We start from the raw sequence: 11,596 nt of genomic DNA, 5'->3' as shown, positions 1-11,596 counted from the left end.
TAAATGGCCCGCGGGCCGGACTTTGGACATGCTTGGTGTAGGCCATTAATAAGTCCCCATTTGTTGTACTTTAACATATTTTAAATAATTAATAGATTGTTAAAGTTGAGACTGTTACTTCCCTGTACTACCTTGGATTTGCTGATGCCAGGACCCCTTTGTTGTTGTAATTTGGGTTCCTCTTCTCCTACTTGAAAAGCTATGCTACCTCCCACCCGAAAAAAGCTAGAAGGGTATTTGTTGAGATTATTAATAGGAATGTGATGCATCTTGTGAGGGCAGTTCCATTGTTTGCTGTTTGCTGTTAACAGTCATACATCTCATTGTCCTGGTAAATGGCTAATCAATGTTCCATTCAGATTCTTCATGACCTGCACATCCTAGAATGAGATTTGTTTTTTGATTACATAACATTATAATTTCATTTAATACACTTAATTTTTGTTTAAAAAAATATTTACCCCCAAAAAAATAATTTTTGTTTCTGTCCACTTCCTAACAATGTAATTTAGCACACAGCAGTTGCAAAGGAGAAGTACTACAAAAATATGATAGAACCAGTCCTAAGTGGCATGTAATTCATAGGAACAGATTCACAGAAACAATACCCTATAGCAGCGGTCACTAAATGGCGGACCGCGTTCCGAGAACGGCCCCAGCAGTGCTCCCTTCTGGACTGCCAGCCCGCAATGACAGATCCGCTGCTGAGCAGGGCAGTCGTCACGGCAACATGACATCACATGTTCGCCCCGCCCCTTGCAGTTCGTTGTCTCTCCGGCTCCTGCTCCCTGCCTGTACATAAGCATCCTTCAGAAAGGATCATGGCACAGCTCCTGTCTGCTGTCAAGGTAGAGTGTAGTCTTACAGGTGCACTCTCATGGGAATATTTAATGTTAAAGGATCATGCTGATGGGCACATTTAATGTTAGGATGCGCTCAGATGGGCACAACAGAGTGCCCCTTAACATAAATGTGCCCATCAGAGTGCCCCTTAACATAAATGTGCCCATCAGAGTGCCCCTTAACATAAATGTGCCCATCAGAGTGCCCCTTAACATAAATGTGCCCATCAGAGTGCCCCTTAACATAAATGTGCCCATCAGAGTGCCCCTTAACATAAATGTGCCCATCAGAGTGCCCCTTAACATAAATGTGCCCATCAGAGTGCCCCTTAACATAAATGTGCCCATCAGAGTGCCCCTTAATATAAATGTGCCCATCAGAGTGCCCCTTAATATAAATGTGCCCATCAGAGTGCCCCTTAATATAAATGTGCCCATCAGAGTGCCCCTTAATATAAATGTGCCCATCAGAGTGCCCCTTAATATAAATGTGCCCATCAGAGTGCCCCTTAATATAAATGTGCCCATCAGAGTGCCCCTTAATATAAATGTGCCCATCAGAGTGCCCCTTAATATAAATGTGCCCATCAGAGTGCCCCTTAATATAAATGTGCCCATCAGAGTGCCCCTTAATATAAATGTGCCCATCAGAGTGCCCCTTAATATAAATGTGCCCATCAGAGTGCCCCTTATTTTATGTTAAGGGACACTCTAATGGGCCCATTTTATGTTGAGGGGCACTCTGACGGGCATATTTTATGTTAAGGGGCGCTCTGACGGGCATATTTTATGTTAAGGGGCGCTCTGATGGGCATATTTTATGTTAAGGGGCGCTCTGATGGGCATATTTTATGTTAAGGGGCGCTCTGATGGGCATATTTTATGTTAAGGGGCGCTCTGATGGGCATATTTTATGTTAAGGGGCGCTCTGATGGGCATATTTTATGTTAAGGGGCGCTCTGATAGACACATTTTATGTTAAGGGGCGCTCTGATGGGCATCTTTTAAGTTAAGGGGGTACTCTGATGAGCACATGTTATGTTAGGGGGCACAAATGGGCACGTACTGTGGAAAGGGGCACTCTGATGGGCAAATGTGATGGAAAGGGAAACTCTGATGAGAAATATGATGTAAAGGGGCACTCTGATGGGAAAATATGATGGAATGGGGAACTTTGAGTGTAAGGGGGCACTCTGACGGGAATACCTGATGTAAGGTGACACTGTGATGGGGATACCTGATGTAAAGGGGCACTCTAATGGGGACAACTGATGTAAAGGAGCACTCTGTTGGGCACACCTGATGCGATGGGAATATATGATGTAAAGTTGCACTCTGATGGCGACACCTAATGTAAGGGGCAAACTGATGGGCACACCCTATTCAGACCTCGGCAGAAGAAAATTTTAGTGACCGGGCCTCCTTGAATTTTAATTCAATACCCCTGCCCTATGCTGTCAAGTAATAAAACCTCTACACCATGGAAGACATACATAAGGAACAAAATACAGCACATTCAAACCATCATAGACTGGATGGATAACTAGATGAAAGCATATCAGATATTACTTATCCCTGAGAACTGAATATTTGCTGAACTCTTTCTCAGGCCCCCTCTATGTGCTTGACCTCCAAGTATTCCCAAAGCATTTCTCTGTCAGGTCTCTCTCAGTGAGCCTCTCTCTCCCATTCTTTTTCTATTTGCTTCCATTCTCTGTCATCCAGGAATCTCTGACTGGTCCAAAGTGCATAATTACAGCGCTCAGCATAAATGAGTGCACCCCTTTTGAAAAGTAAGATTTTAATCAATATCTCTATTAACACAAGAACAATTTCCAAAATGTTGACAAAACTGAGTTTTATAGAACATTTGTTTAGCTCATTACATGAAAGTAAGGTAATAATATAACTTAGATTACAAAATCTTCAGTTTTACTCAAATTAGTTGATGCAAAAATGAATACACCCCACAAGAAAAACTACTACATCTAGTATTTTGTATGACCTCCATGATTTGTAAGGACAGCACCAAGTCTTCTAGGCATGGTATGAACAAGTTGGCGACATTTATCTTTTTAAATTCTTCAAGAACGACCTCCTTTTAGAGCCTGGATGTTGGATGGAGAGTGATGCTCAACTTGTCTCTTTAGAATTCCCCATAGGTACTTGTTTGGCTTCAGATCAGGAGACCTACCTGGCCACTGAATCACTTTCACCCTGTTCTTCCTCAGGAATGCAACAGCGGCCTTATGTGTGTTTTGGATCATTGTCATGTTGGAAAAGTGCATGACGACCAAGGACACGGAGTGATGGTAGCATATTCTCTTTCAATATAGAGAAGTACATCTGTGAATTCATGATACCATCAATAAAATGCACCTCCCTGACACCAGCAGCATTTAAGTAGCCCCACAGAAGAACACTGCCACCACCATGTTTCACTGTAGGTACCATGCATTTTTCTTTGTACTCCTCACCTTTGCGACGCCATACAGTTTTGAAGCCATCAGTTCCGAAAACATTTATCTTGGTCTCATCACTCCAGAGTACAGAGTCCCAGTAGTCTTCTTCTTTTGGAGCATAGGCCCTGGCAAGTTCTGAGTGGGTTTTTTTGTGCATGGGCTTTAGGAGAGGCTTCCTTCATGGACGACACCCATGAATGCCATTCCTCTGCACTGTACACCGTATTGTTTCATGGGAAACAATCGCCCTCGTTTGGCTTTCTACTTCTCCTGTTGAGGTGTTAAGCTCAGTGGACGGTTTGGACGTCTGTGAGATTGTTGCATTTCAATCTTTGTTAAATTTCTGTATCACTTTTACTACAGTATTCTGACTAATAAATAAAACTTTGCTGATCTTCTTGTAGCCTTCACCTTTCTTGTGTAAAGAAATTATTTTCTTTCTCAGGCCTTGTGACATTTCTCTTAAATGTTATGCCATTGCTAACAGCATGAAAAGGGGAGGGGTTTTATTTGTTAAGTAACGTCCTTTTATAATCAACTGTCTGCTGGACATCTGTTTAATGAATAATTAGACTCACCTCTACTTGAATTCTTGTTAATTAAGATTTTGTTGCCTAAAATGTAACTTTGCTCCTAAGACTTTCATTAGGGTGTATTAATTTTTGCAACATGGTCTTGAATTAATTTGTTAGGAAAAATACTTTTTTGTGCGTGCAAATTAACAAATCTTGTTTGCAATCAATGGCCCACATTTGTGGGAGTATTTTGTACTATAGTGTCCCATAGAAAATATTGATTCTGAAAAGAAAGTAAAGATTTTCTGACAGATCTGTTGGGGGGTGTACTCATTTATGCTGAGCACTGTATATCTTTTTCAGGAAAGCAATTGGATTATAACTCAAGCTGCCTGTGATGTGATAACTATCCAGTAAAATTTCACAATTTCTCCTTGCTATTTGGAGTCACGGCATCCCTTGAAAGTATAGATTCATCAAGTGTTATCTTTACATCATACCTGGACCTTTGGACATATCATACCAAAGTCACTTGACCTTCACCGAAACAACACTGGTCTATTAACTTGCCTCTACCTATTTACCTGCCCCCTCAAGACAAATCAGTAATGTTAATTATAATGCACAGCATTAACCTGTAACACACTAACAGTGGCACCAATAGGAAAATCTTTGTAATTTTGAGAAACAGAGTCAGTCAATCACTCAATCAATCAATCAGAGACAATCTTATAAATTGTTGACAAGTTCCTCATACATCTATACCTTTGCCCATAGTGCTACTATTAAATTTACAGTATCATTTATTCCCAGAAAAAACACTGAAATATTGTAGCAAGTGTATTCCTGGTATTAATCAAATTGTGCTCAAGCCCCGATTTGAAAAGGGCAATAAACAGCCATGTATAAATGTAGAAATCAGTAATACAGTATCATGTATTCTCAGAAAAAGACACCACAAAAATTTTAATGAGTATGTTCCCGGGTTAAATTTAGTGGCACTTAAGCTTCAATTTAAACATGACCCCAACAGATATTTGAAACTTTTAACATTATTATACACAGGATTTATCCATAGCACTAACCGTTAAAACCGCACTTTACAAAATAAAGGGAGACAGTAAAATTACAATACAAATCAATAAAAGAGGGTTCGGAGGGTCCTTCCCATGAGAACCTACAATCTAAATGAGTGTCAAGTGATACAAAAGGTATTAAGTGTGAAGAATGAGTTTGTGGAGAAAGTAAAAGTAGTTTATTAGGTTAAGGTGGGATAGGCCTCCCTGAAGAGATGGGATCTCAAGGTGGACAGAGTAGAAGACAGCTAGACAGATTGGGGTAGTAAGTTCCAGAGGATGGGAGAGGCTCCAGAGAAGTCCTGAAGATGAGCATGGGAGGAAGTGATGAGGGGACTAGAGAGCAGAAGGTCTTAGGAGGAACAGATAATGATGGTTTTGGTTGATGTTTTGAGATGAAATTGGTGATGTAGCTCAGAACAGGGTTGTGGATGGGTTTGTATGATGTTGTTGTTAGCATTTTTAATTTTATTCGCTGGGTGGGTGGTTCATGCAAACTAGGCTTAAAAACGCCTGCATTTAAATGCACCTCTACATTAGCCTGTACACATAGACATGCATTTACAGGTGTATTAGAAGTGCAGCATTTACAGGCAGAAAAATAAACATTACTAGTACGTTCAGGAGAGGAGCTTTTGGGCAGAGAAAAAAACACTTAATGCGCCTACATGCATCTAAATGCACCCCAATGTTAGACATGTTTAGCTCTTGAGCATTAATTCATTCCAACAGCCCCAGTAAATTGATGAATGCTTACATGTTTGATGTGCCTAAATGTGTGTGCAAAATATGGCTTGAGGCACATTTTCTATGCAGCTTTTCTCCTACAAGGAGAAAAGGGGTTTAGAGGAGCTAAAAAAAATGCTCAGAATGCATGAGGCCTTAAAGGTGGATGTTAACAGCAGCAATAATTACATGTAAGAAGAAAGAGAAGAGATGATCCTATAATGCCATGTAAAGGTGACACTGAATCTTGTTCAAGATGGTATTTTTTTTTTTTTTTAATTTACTTTTTATTGATTTTCAAAATGTTTACAACAAACAGAGTTGCATAAAATGGTGAAATAAACAATCGAGAACAAAGAAACAGGCTCATCGATGAGAGGTATATAGGTACGTACAATGTCAGTAAATAACCGTGAATTAGCCATCATTTTCAGACAACTGAGTAGGCAAATCAGAAATCAAAAGATCCCACGGTTCCCAAAGGAACCATTAGGGGCCATTTGTGCATATAAAGGTGTGTATCAATAGTAAGGGGGCAGAAATCTTGAAGCAGTTTATAAATAGAGGAAATTATGCCCCATTGGTATGGACCCTGAATGCAGATGCTTTCAAAGGGAGTAGGCTTCTCAATGGTTAGAGATGAGGCTTTAGAGGAAAAAAAGTGACGTATCTGTAGATAAACATAATATTGGTGAGGTGACATACGAGTGGCCTTTTGAATATCAAAAAAAATCTAAGCTTGCGGGTCACTGGGTGGACCAAGTGTCACAACTGAGATTGGCCTCGGCTCAGGGACGCACGCGAGCCAACGCCAAGCTATCTGGGAGACTGGGGATAAGTATAACATTGGTCAGGGGGGAACACTGTGAAGCCAGAGTGAATCTAACCCTACACTGCCTCCATATAGATAACGTGAAATGCTTGGGCCCAGGCAAGAGGTGTTTGTGAGAGGTGATTTCAATGTTGGTTGTAGACAGAGAGCAAGGGTGTGTTGGACTTATTTGTAGCCACTCAATCTCGGCCCATTTATTAAGAGGGCATTGGGAGGACCATGAGACCAGGGCATGAAGGGGAGTAGCCAAATAATATGATACAATGTCTGGGGCCCCCAAACCCCCCCTAGATCGAGGAGAGAAGAGGACAGTATGGGCAATTTGGTGGTATTTGTTATGCCAGATTAAGTGGAGGAAGGATTTCTGAAGGGAGTGCAACTTGGCCATGGGAATAGGAACAGGAAGCGTCTCAAACAGGTACAGAAGTTTGGGCAGTATGGTCATTTTTAGTACATTAATTCGTCCAAGGAAGGAAATGGAAAGATTGTCCCAAGATTTTAAAGATTGAGAAATTTTATGAAAGACTGGAGAAATTAGCTTCATAAAGGGAGTGGTATGAGAAAGTAAGGTGGATACCTAAATACTTCAAGGTGTGGGGGCACCACTGTAGGGGTAATTTAACTGAAGGGGGGATGAAATTACAGATGGTATATGAAGTGGTAATGCTTCAGTTCTAGATGCATTAACCTTTTAACCCGACAGGGCACCAAAAAGCTGTAAAGTACGATGTAAGACTGGCAGAGTAATGTGGGCCTCTGTCAGCGTCAAGATATCATCAGCGAACAAAAACAGTTTAAAGTCATGATTGTGGGTGCATATCCCATGGATATCTAGATTGGTTCTAATAGCTATAGCCAGAGGTTCCAAACAGAGGATAAACAGCAAGGAGGAAAGCGAGCATTCCTTGTGTGTACCGTTGGACATCTGAAAAGAAGGGGATAAAAACGATGCTGATTTGACCTGGGAAGAGGGAGTGGAGTAAAGGGCTCTCAAAGCAGCTACAAACAAACCACTAAACCCAAATCTCTCCAGGACTAGAAACAAGTATGGCCAACTTAGTCTATCAGGTCAATGGTCCTCCTGGTGTTATCTGTGGCTTGTCTAGCCAGGACAAATCTCACCTGCTCTCTGTGTATAAGCTTGGAGATACATTTGGCCAATCTGTTAGCTGGTATTTTCGTAAAAATCTCATAGTCAGAATTTAATAAGGCTATAGGGCGGTAATTATCTGGAAGGGAATGGTTCTCGTCCGGCTTGGGGATCACAGAAATGTATGTGCTTGTAAAATGATCGAGGGGATGCACCCCTTTCAGGAGATCCCAAAACAAGGTCAGCAGATGGGGGGCTAAGATGCCAATAAAGGACTTGTAATATGAGTAAGGAAGACCGTCTCGCCCTATAGACTTGTGAGTAGGGAGATGTTTCATCTCTTTCATCCAATATTTCTTCAATAGAGATTGCATTTAGGGCTGTGACATCGGAAGGTGACAAACATGGCAATTGAAAGGAGTCAAAAAAGCGCCAAAAGCAGCCATCTGAAGGGGAGGGTGATTATCAGGAGTAGAGATGAGCGAAGAAATGAGAAATTCGATTCGACTGATTCGGCGAATTCGTGGACAATATTCGATTTGAGTCGAATAAATTCGCTGTGAATTTAACTTAAAAAAGGGTGTTTTTAGGCTTCAGAGAGACTTAATATTAGTGCAGAACACTGTACCTTTAATTTAAATGCCCTTGGAGTCTGCTGGGGAAGAGAAATAATACTGTCACTCAGTATGACATGCAGATGAGTGCCGTCGATCTTAGAATCACCGCACACTTCACTCATTTGGCCAGTCACGGGGCCAAAACCAGTGTTTGGAGCCACAGTGTGGCGGTGGAGGCAGCAGCAATGGGAGGCCATACAGCAACCTATGACAAAATGGAAACCAGCAGGAGTGTGAGGAGACCTCAAAGTGGCACATGGCAGAGTGGGAGCAATGGGAGGCGGTACAGGGACCCATGTCACACTGTGGACCCAGCAGCAGCGTGACCAGGCGGTACGGGGGCCCATGGCAGATTACAGGCCTGGCAGCAGCAATGGGAGGCCCGTAATCTGTCAGCACCCTATGACAAAAAATGGAACACACCAGCAGTGTGTGAGGAGACCTGAAAGTGGCACATGGCAGAGTGTGGCGATGGAGACAGCAGCAATGGGAGGCCGTACAGGGACCCATGAGAGACTCTGGACCTGGCAGCAGCATGAGGAGGCGGTATAGGGGCCCATGGCAGATTAGGGGCCTGGCAGCAGCTATGGGAGGCCCGTAATCTGCCAGCACCCTATGACAAAAAATGGAACACACCAGCAGTGTGAGGAGACCTGAAAGTGGCACATGTTTGGGGCATGATTCATGGCGGATTTAGTCAGCTGTGTCAGGAACTGGTGGTTTGAAATCCAGACTAATCCACGCCTGATTCATTTTCACAAACGTGAGTCTCTTCACACTTTGGGTGGACAGTCGTGTCCTCAGGAGTTACAATACCTCCTGCCGCACTAAACACGTGCTCCGATGCCACGCTACTGGCCGGGCATGACAGCCTTTCAAGGGCAAATTCAGCTAGTTGGGGCCAAAGGTCAAGTTTCGTTGCCCAGTAGTCAAGGGGATTGTCTACCTCGGTTGGCAGGGTGCTGTCCAAGTAGGCCTAAGCCTGTTGTTTGAGGTCCTGCTCCAGGTCCACCTGATGCTGCTGCTGCTGCGGCTGGTTAGTAGTTTCCTCACTGCGCTGGTGAAGAAAGCTACTCATCATCGACTGCAGACTGAGGCAGCCGCTGCTGGTGGAGCTGCCACTACTCCTACCACCCCACCCCTCCCCTGCTGCCATGGCAGCGGAACGCGAGCGCACAGGGCCCACAGTGTCTGAGGATGGACGTTGGCGCAGAAAGGCAGAGACCAGCTGACTACATAGGTGGTTTTTATAGTACGTTATTTTGGCCTCCCTCTCAGCAGGTGTGAAAAAGGCCACCATTTTTGAACGGTAGCGAGGGTCCAACAAGGTGGACAGCCAAAAGTCATCCCTCTGTCTGATGGTTATTATTCGGCTGTCGCTACGCAAGCAAGCGAGCATGCTATGGGCCATTTGTGCCAAGGAATGCGAGGGACTCCCTGCCTCCATCTCCACAGCATACTGCCACGGTGCGTCTGGGTCCTCTGTCTCCTCCTCCTCCTCCTCTACCAGATGCTCCTGCTCCTCCACTCCTGTCCGCTGAGTGGAAAAACCACCCATTTCACTCAATAATTCCTGAGCACCAATGTCCTCCTCTACCTCCTCCTCTTCTTCCTGTCCTGCCCCCACAGGGGTCATGTGGCGTTGAGATCTGTGCGCCACGTCTACCGCACCCTGACCAGCCATTGTTAACAGCATTTGTTCCAGGACGTGCAACAGAGGAATGACGTCGTTCATCCCATAGTCCTGCCGACTCACGAATAGCGTGGCCTCCTCAAAGGGCCTGAGCAAGCGCAGGTGTCACGCATGAGCTGCCAATGGCTGACATCTAAGTTACACAAGGAGTACCTTTATCCGCTTTTAACATCAGGAAATCTGTGATGGCCTTTCGCTGTTCGTAAAGGCGGTCTAACATATGTAGGGTTGAATTCCACCTTGTTGCAACGTCACAGCATGAGGAGTCGGTACGGGGGCCCATGGCAGATTACGTGCCTGGCAGCAGCAATGGGAGGCCCGTAATCTGCCAGCACCCTATGTCAAAAAATTGAACACACCAGCAGTGTGAGGAGATCTGAAAGTGGCACATGGCAGAGTGTGGCTATGGAGACAGCAGCAATGGGAGGCCGTACAGGGACCCATGAGAGACTGTGGACCTGGCAGCAGCATGAGGAGGCGGTATAGGGGCCCATGGCAGATTAGGGGCCTAGCAGCAGCTATGGGAGGCCCGTAATCTGCCAGCACCCTATGACAAAAAATTGAACACACCAGCAGTGTGAGGAGACCTGAAAGTGGCACATGGCATGAGAGACTCTGGACCTGGCAGCAGCATGAGGAGGCGGTATAGGGGCCCATGGCAGATTAGGGGCCTGGCAGCAGCTATGGGAGGCCCGTAATCTGCCAGCACCCTATGACAAAAAATTGAACACACCAGCAGTGTGAGGAGACCTGAAAGTGGAACATGGCATGAGAGACTCTGGACCTGGCAGCAGCATGAGGAGGCGGTATAGGGGCCCATGGCAGATTAGGGGCCTGGCAGCAGCTATGGGAGGCCCGTAATCTGCCAGCACCCTATGACAAAAAATGTAACACACCAGCAGTGTGAGGAGACCTGAAAGTGGCACATGGCAGAGTGTGGCGATGGAGACAGCAGCAATGGGAGGCCGTACAGGGACCCATGAGAGACTGTGGACCTGGCAGCAGCATGAGGAGGCGGTATAGGGGCCCATGGCAGATTAGGGGCCTGGCAGCAGCTATGGGAGGCCCGTAATTTGCCAGCACCCTATGTCAAAAAATTGAACACACCAGCAGTGTGTGAGGAGACCTGAAAGTGGCACATGGCAGAGTGTGGCGATGGAGACAGCAGCAATGGGAGGCCGTACAGGGACCCATGAGAGACTCTGGACCTGGCAGCAGCTTGAGGAGGCGGTACAGGGGCCCATGGCAGATTAGGGGCCTGGCAGCAGCTATGGGAGGCCCGTAATCTGCCAGCACCCTATGTCAAAAAATTGAACACACCAGCAGTGTGAGGAGACCTGAAAGTGGCACATGGCAGAGTGTGGCGATGGAGACAGCAGCAATGGGAGGCCGTAAAGGGACCCATGAGAGACTCTGGACCTGGCAGCAGCATGAGGAGGCGGTATATAGGGGCCTGTGGCAGATTAGGGGCCTGGCAGCAGCTATAGGAGGCCCGTAATCTGCCAGCACCCTATGTCAAAAAATTCAACACACCAGCAGTGTGTGAGGAGACCTCAAAGTGGCACATGTTTGAGGCATGATTCATGGCGGATTTAGTCAGTTGTGTCAGGAACTGGTGGTTTGAAATCCAGACTAATCCACGCCTGATTCATTTTCACAAACGTGAGTCTCTCCACACTTTGGGTGGACAGTCGTGTCCTCCGCGGAGTTACAATACCTCCTGCCGCACTAAACACGCGCTCC

Source organism: Staurois parvus, unplaced genomic scaffold (assembly GCF_062004578.1).
Source record: "Staurois parvus isolate SC_StPar_1 unplaced genomic scaffold, SC_StPar_1.0 ptg000579l, whole genome shotgun sequence".
Lineage (NCBI taxonomy): Eukaryota > Metazoa > Chordata > Amphibia > Anura > Ranidae > Staurois > Staurois parvus.
This window is presented reverse-complemented; position numbering follows the sequence as displayed.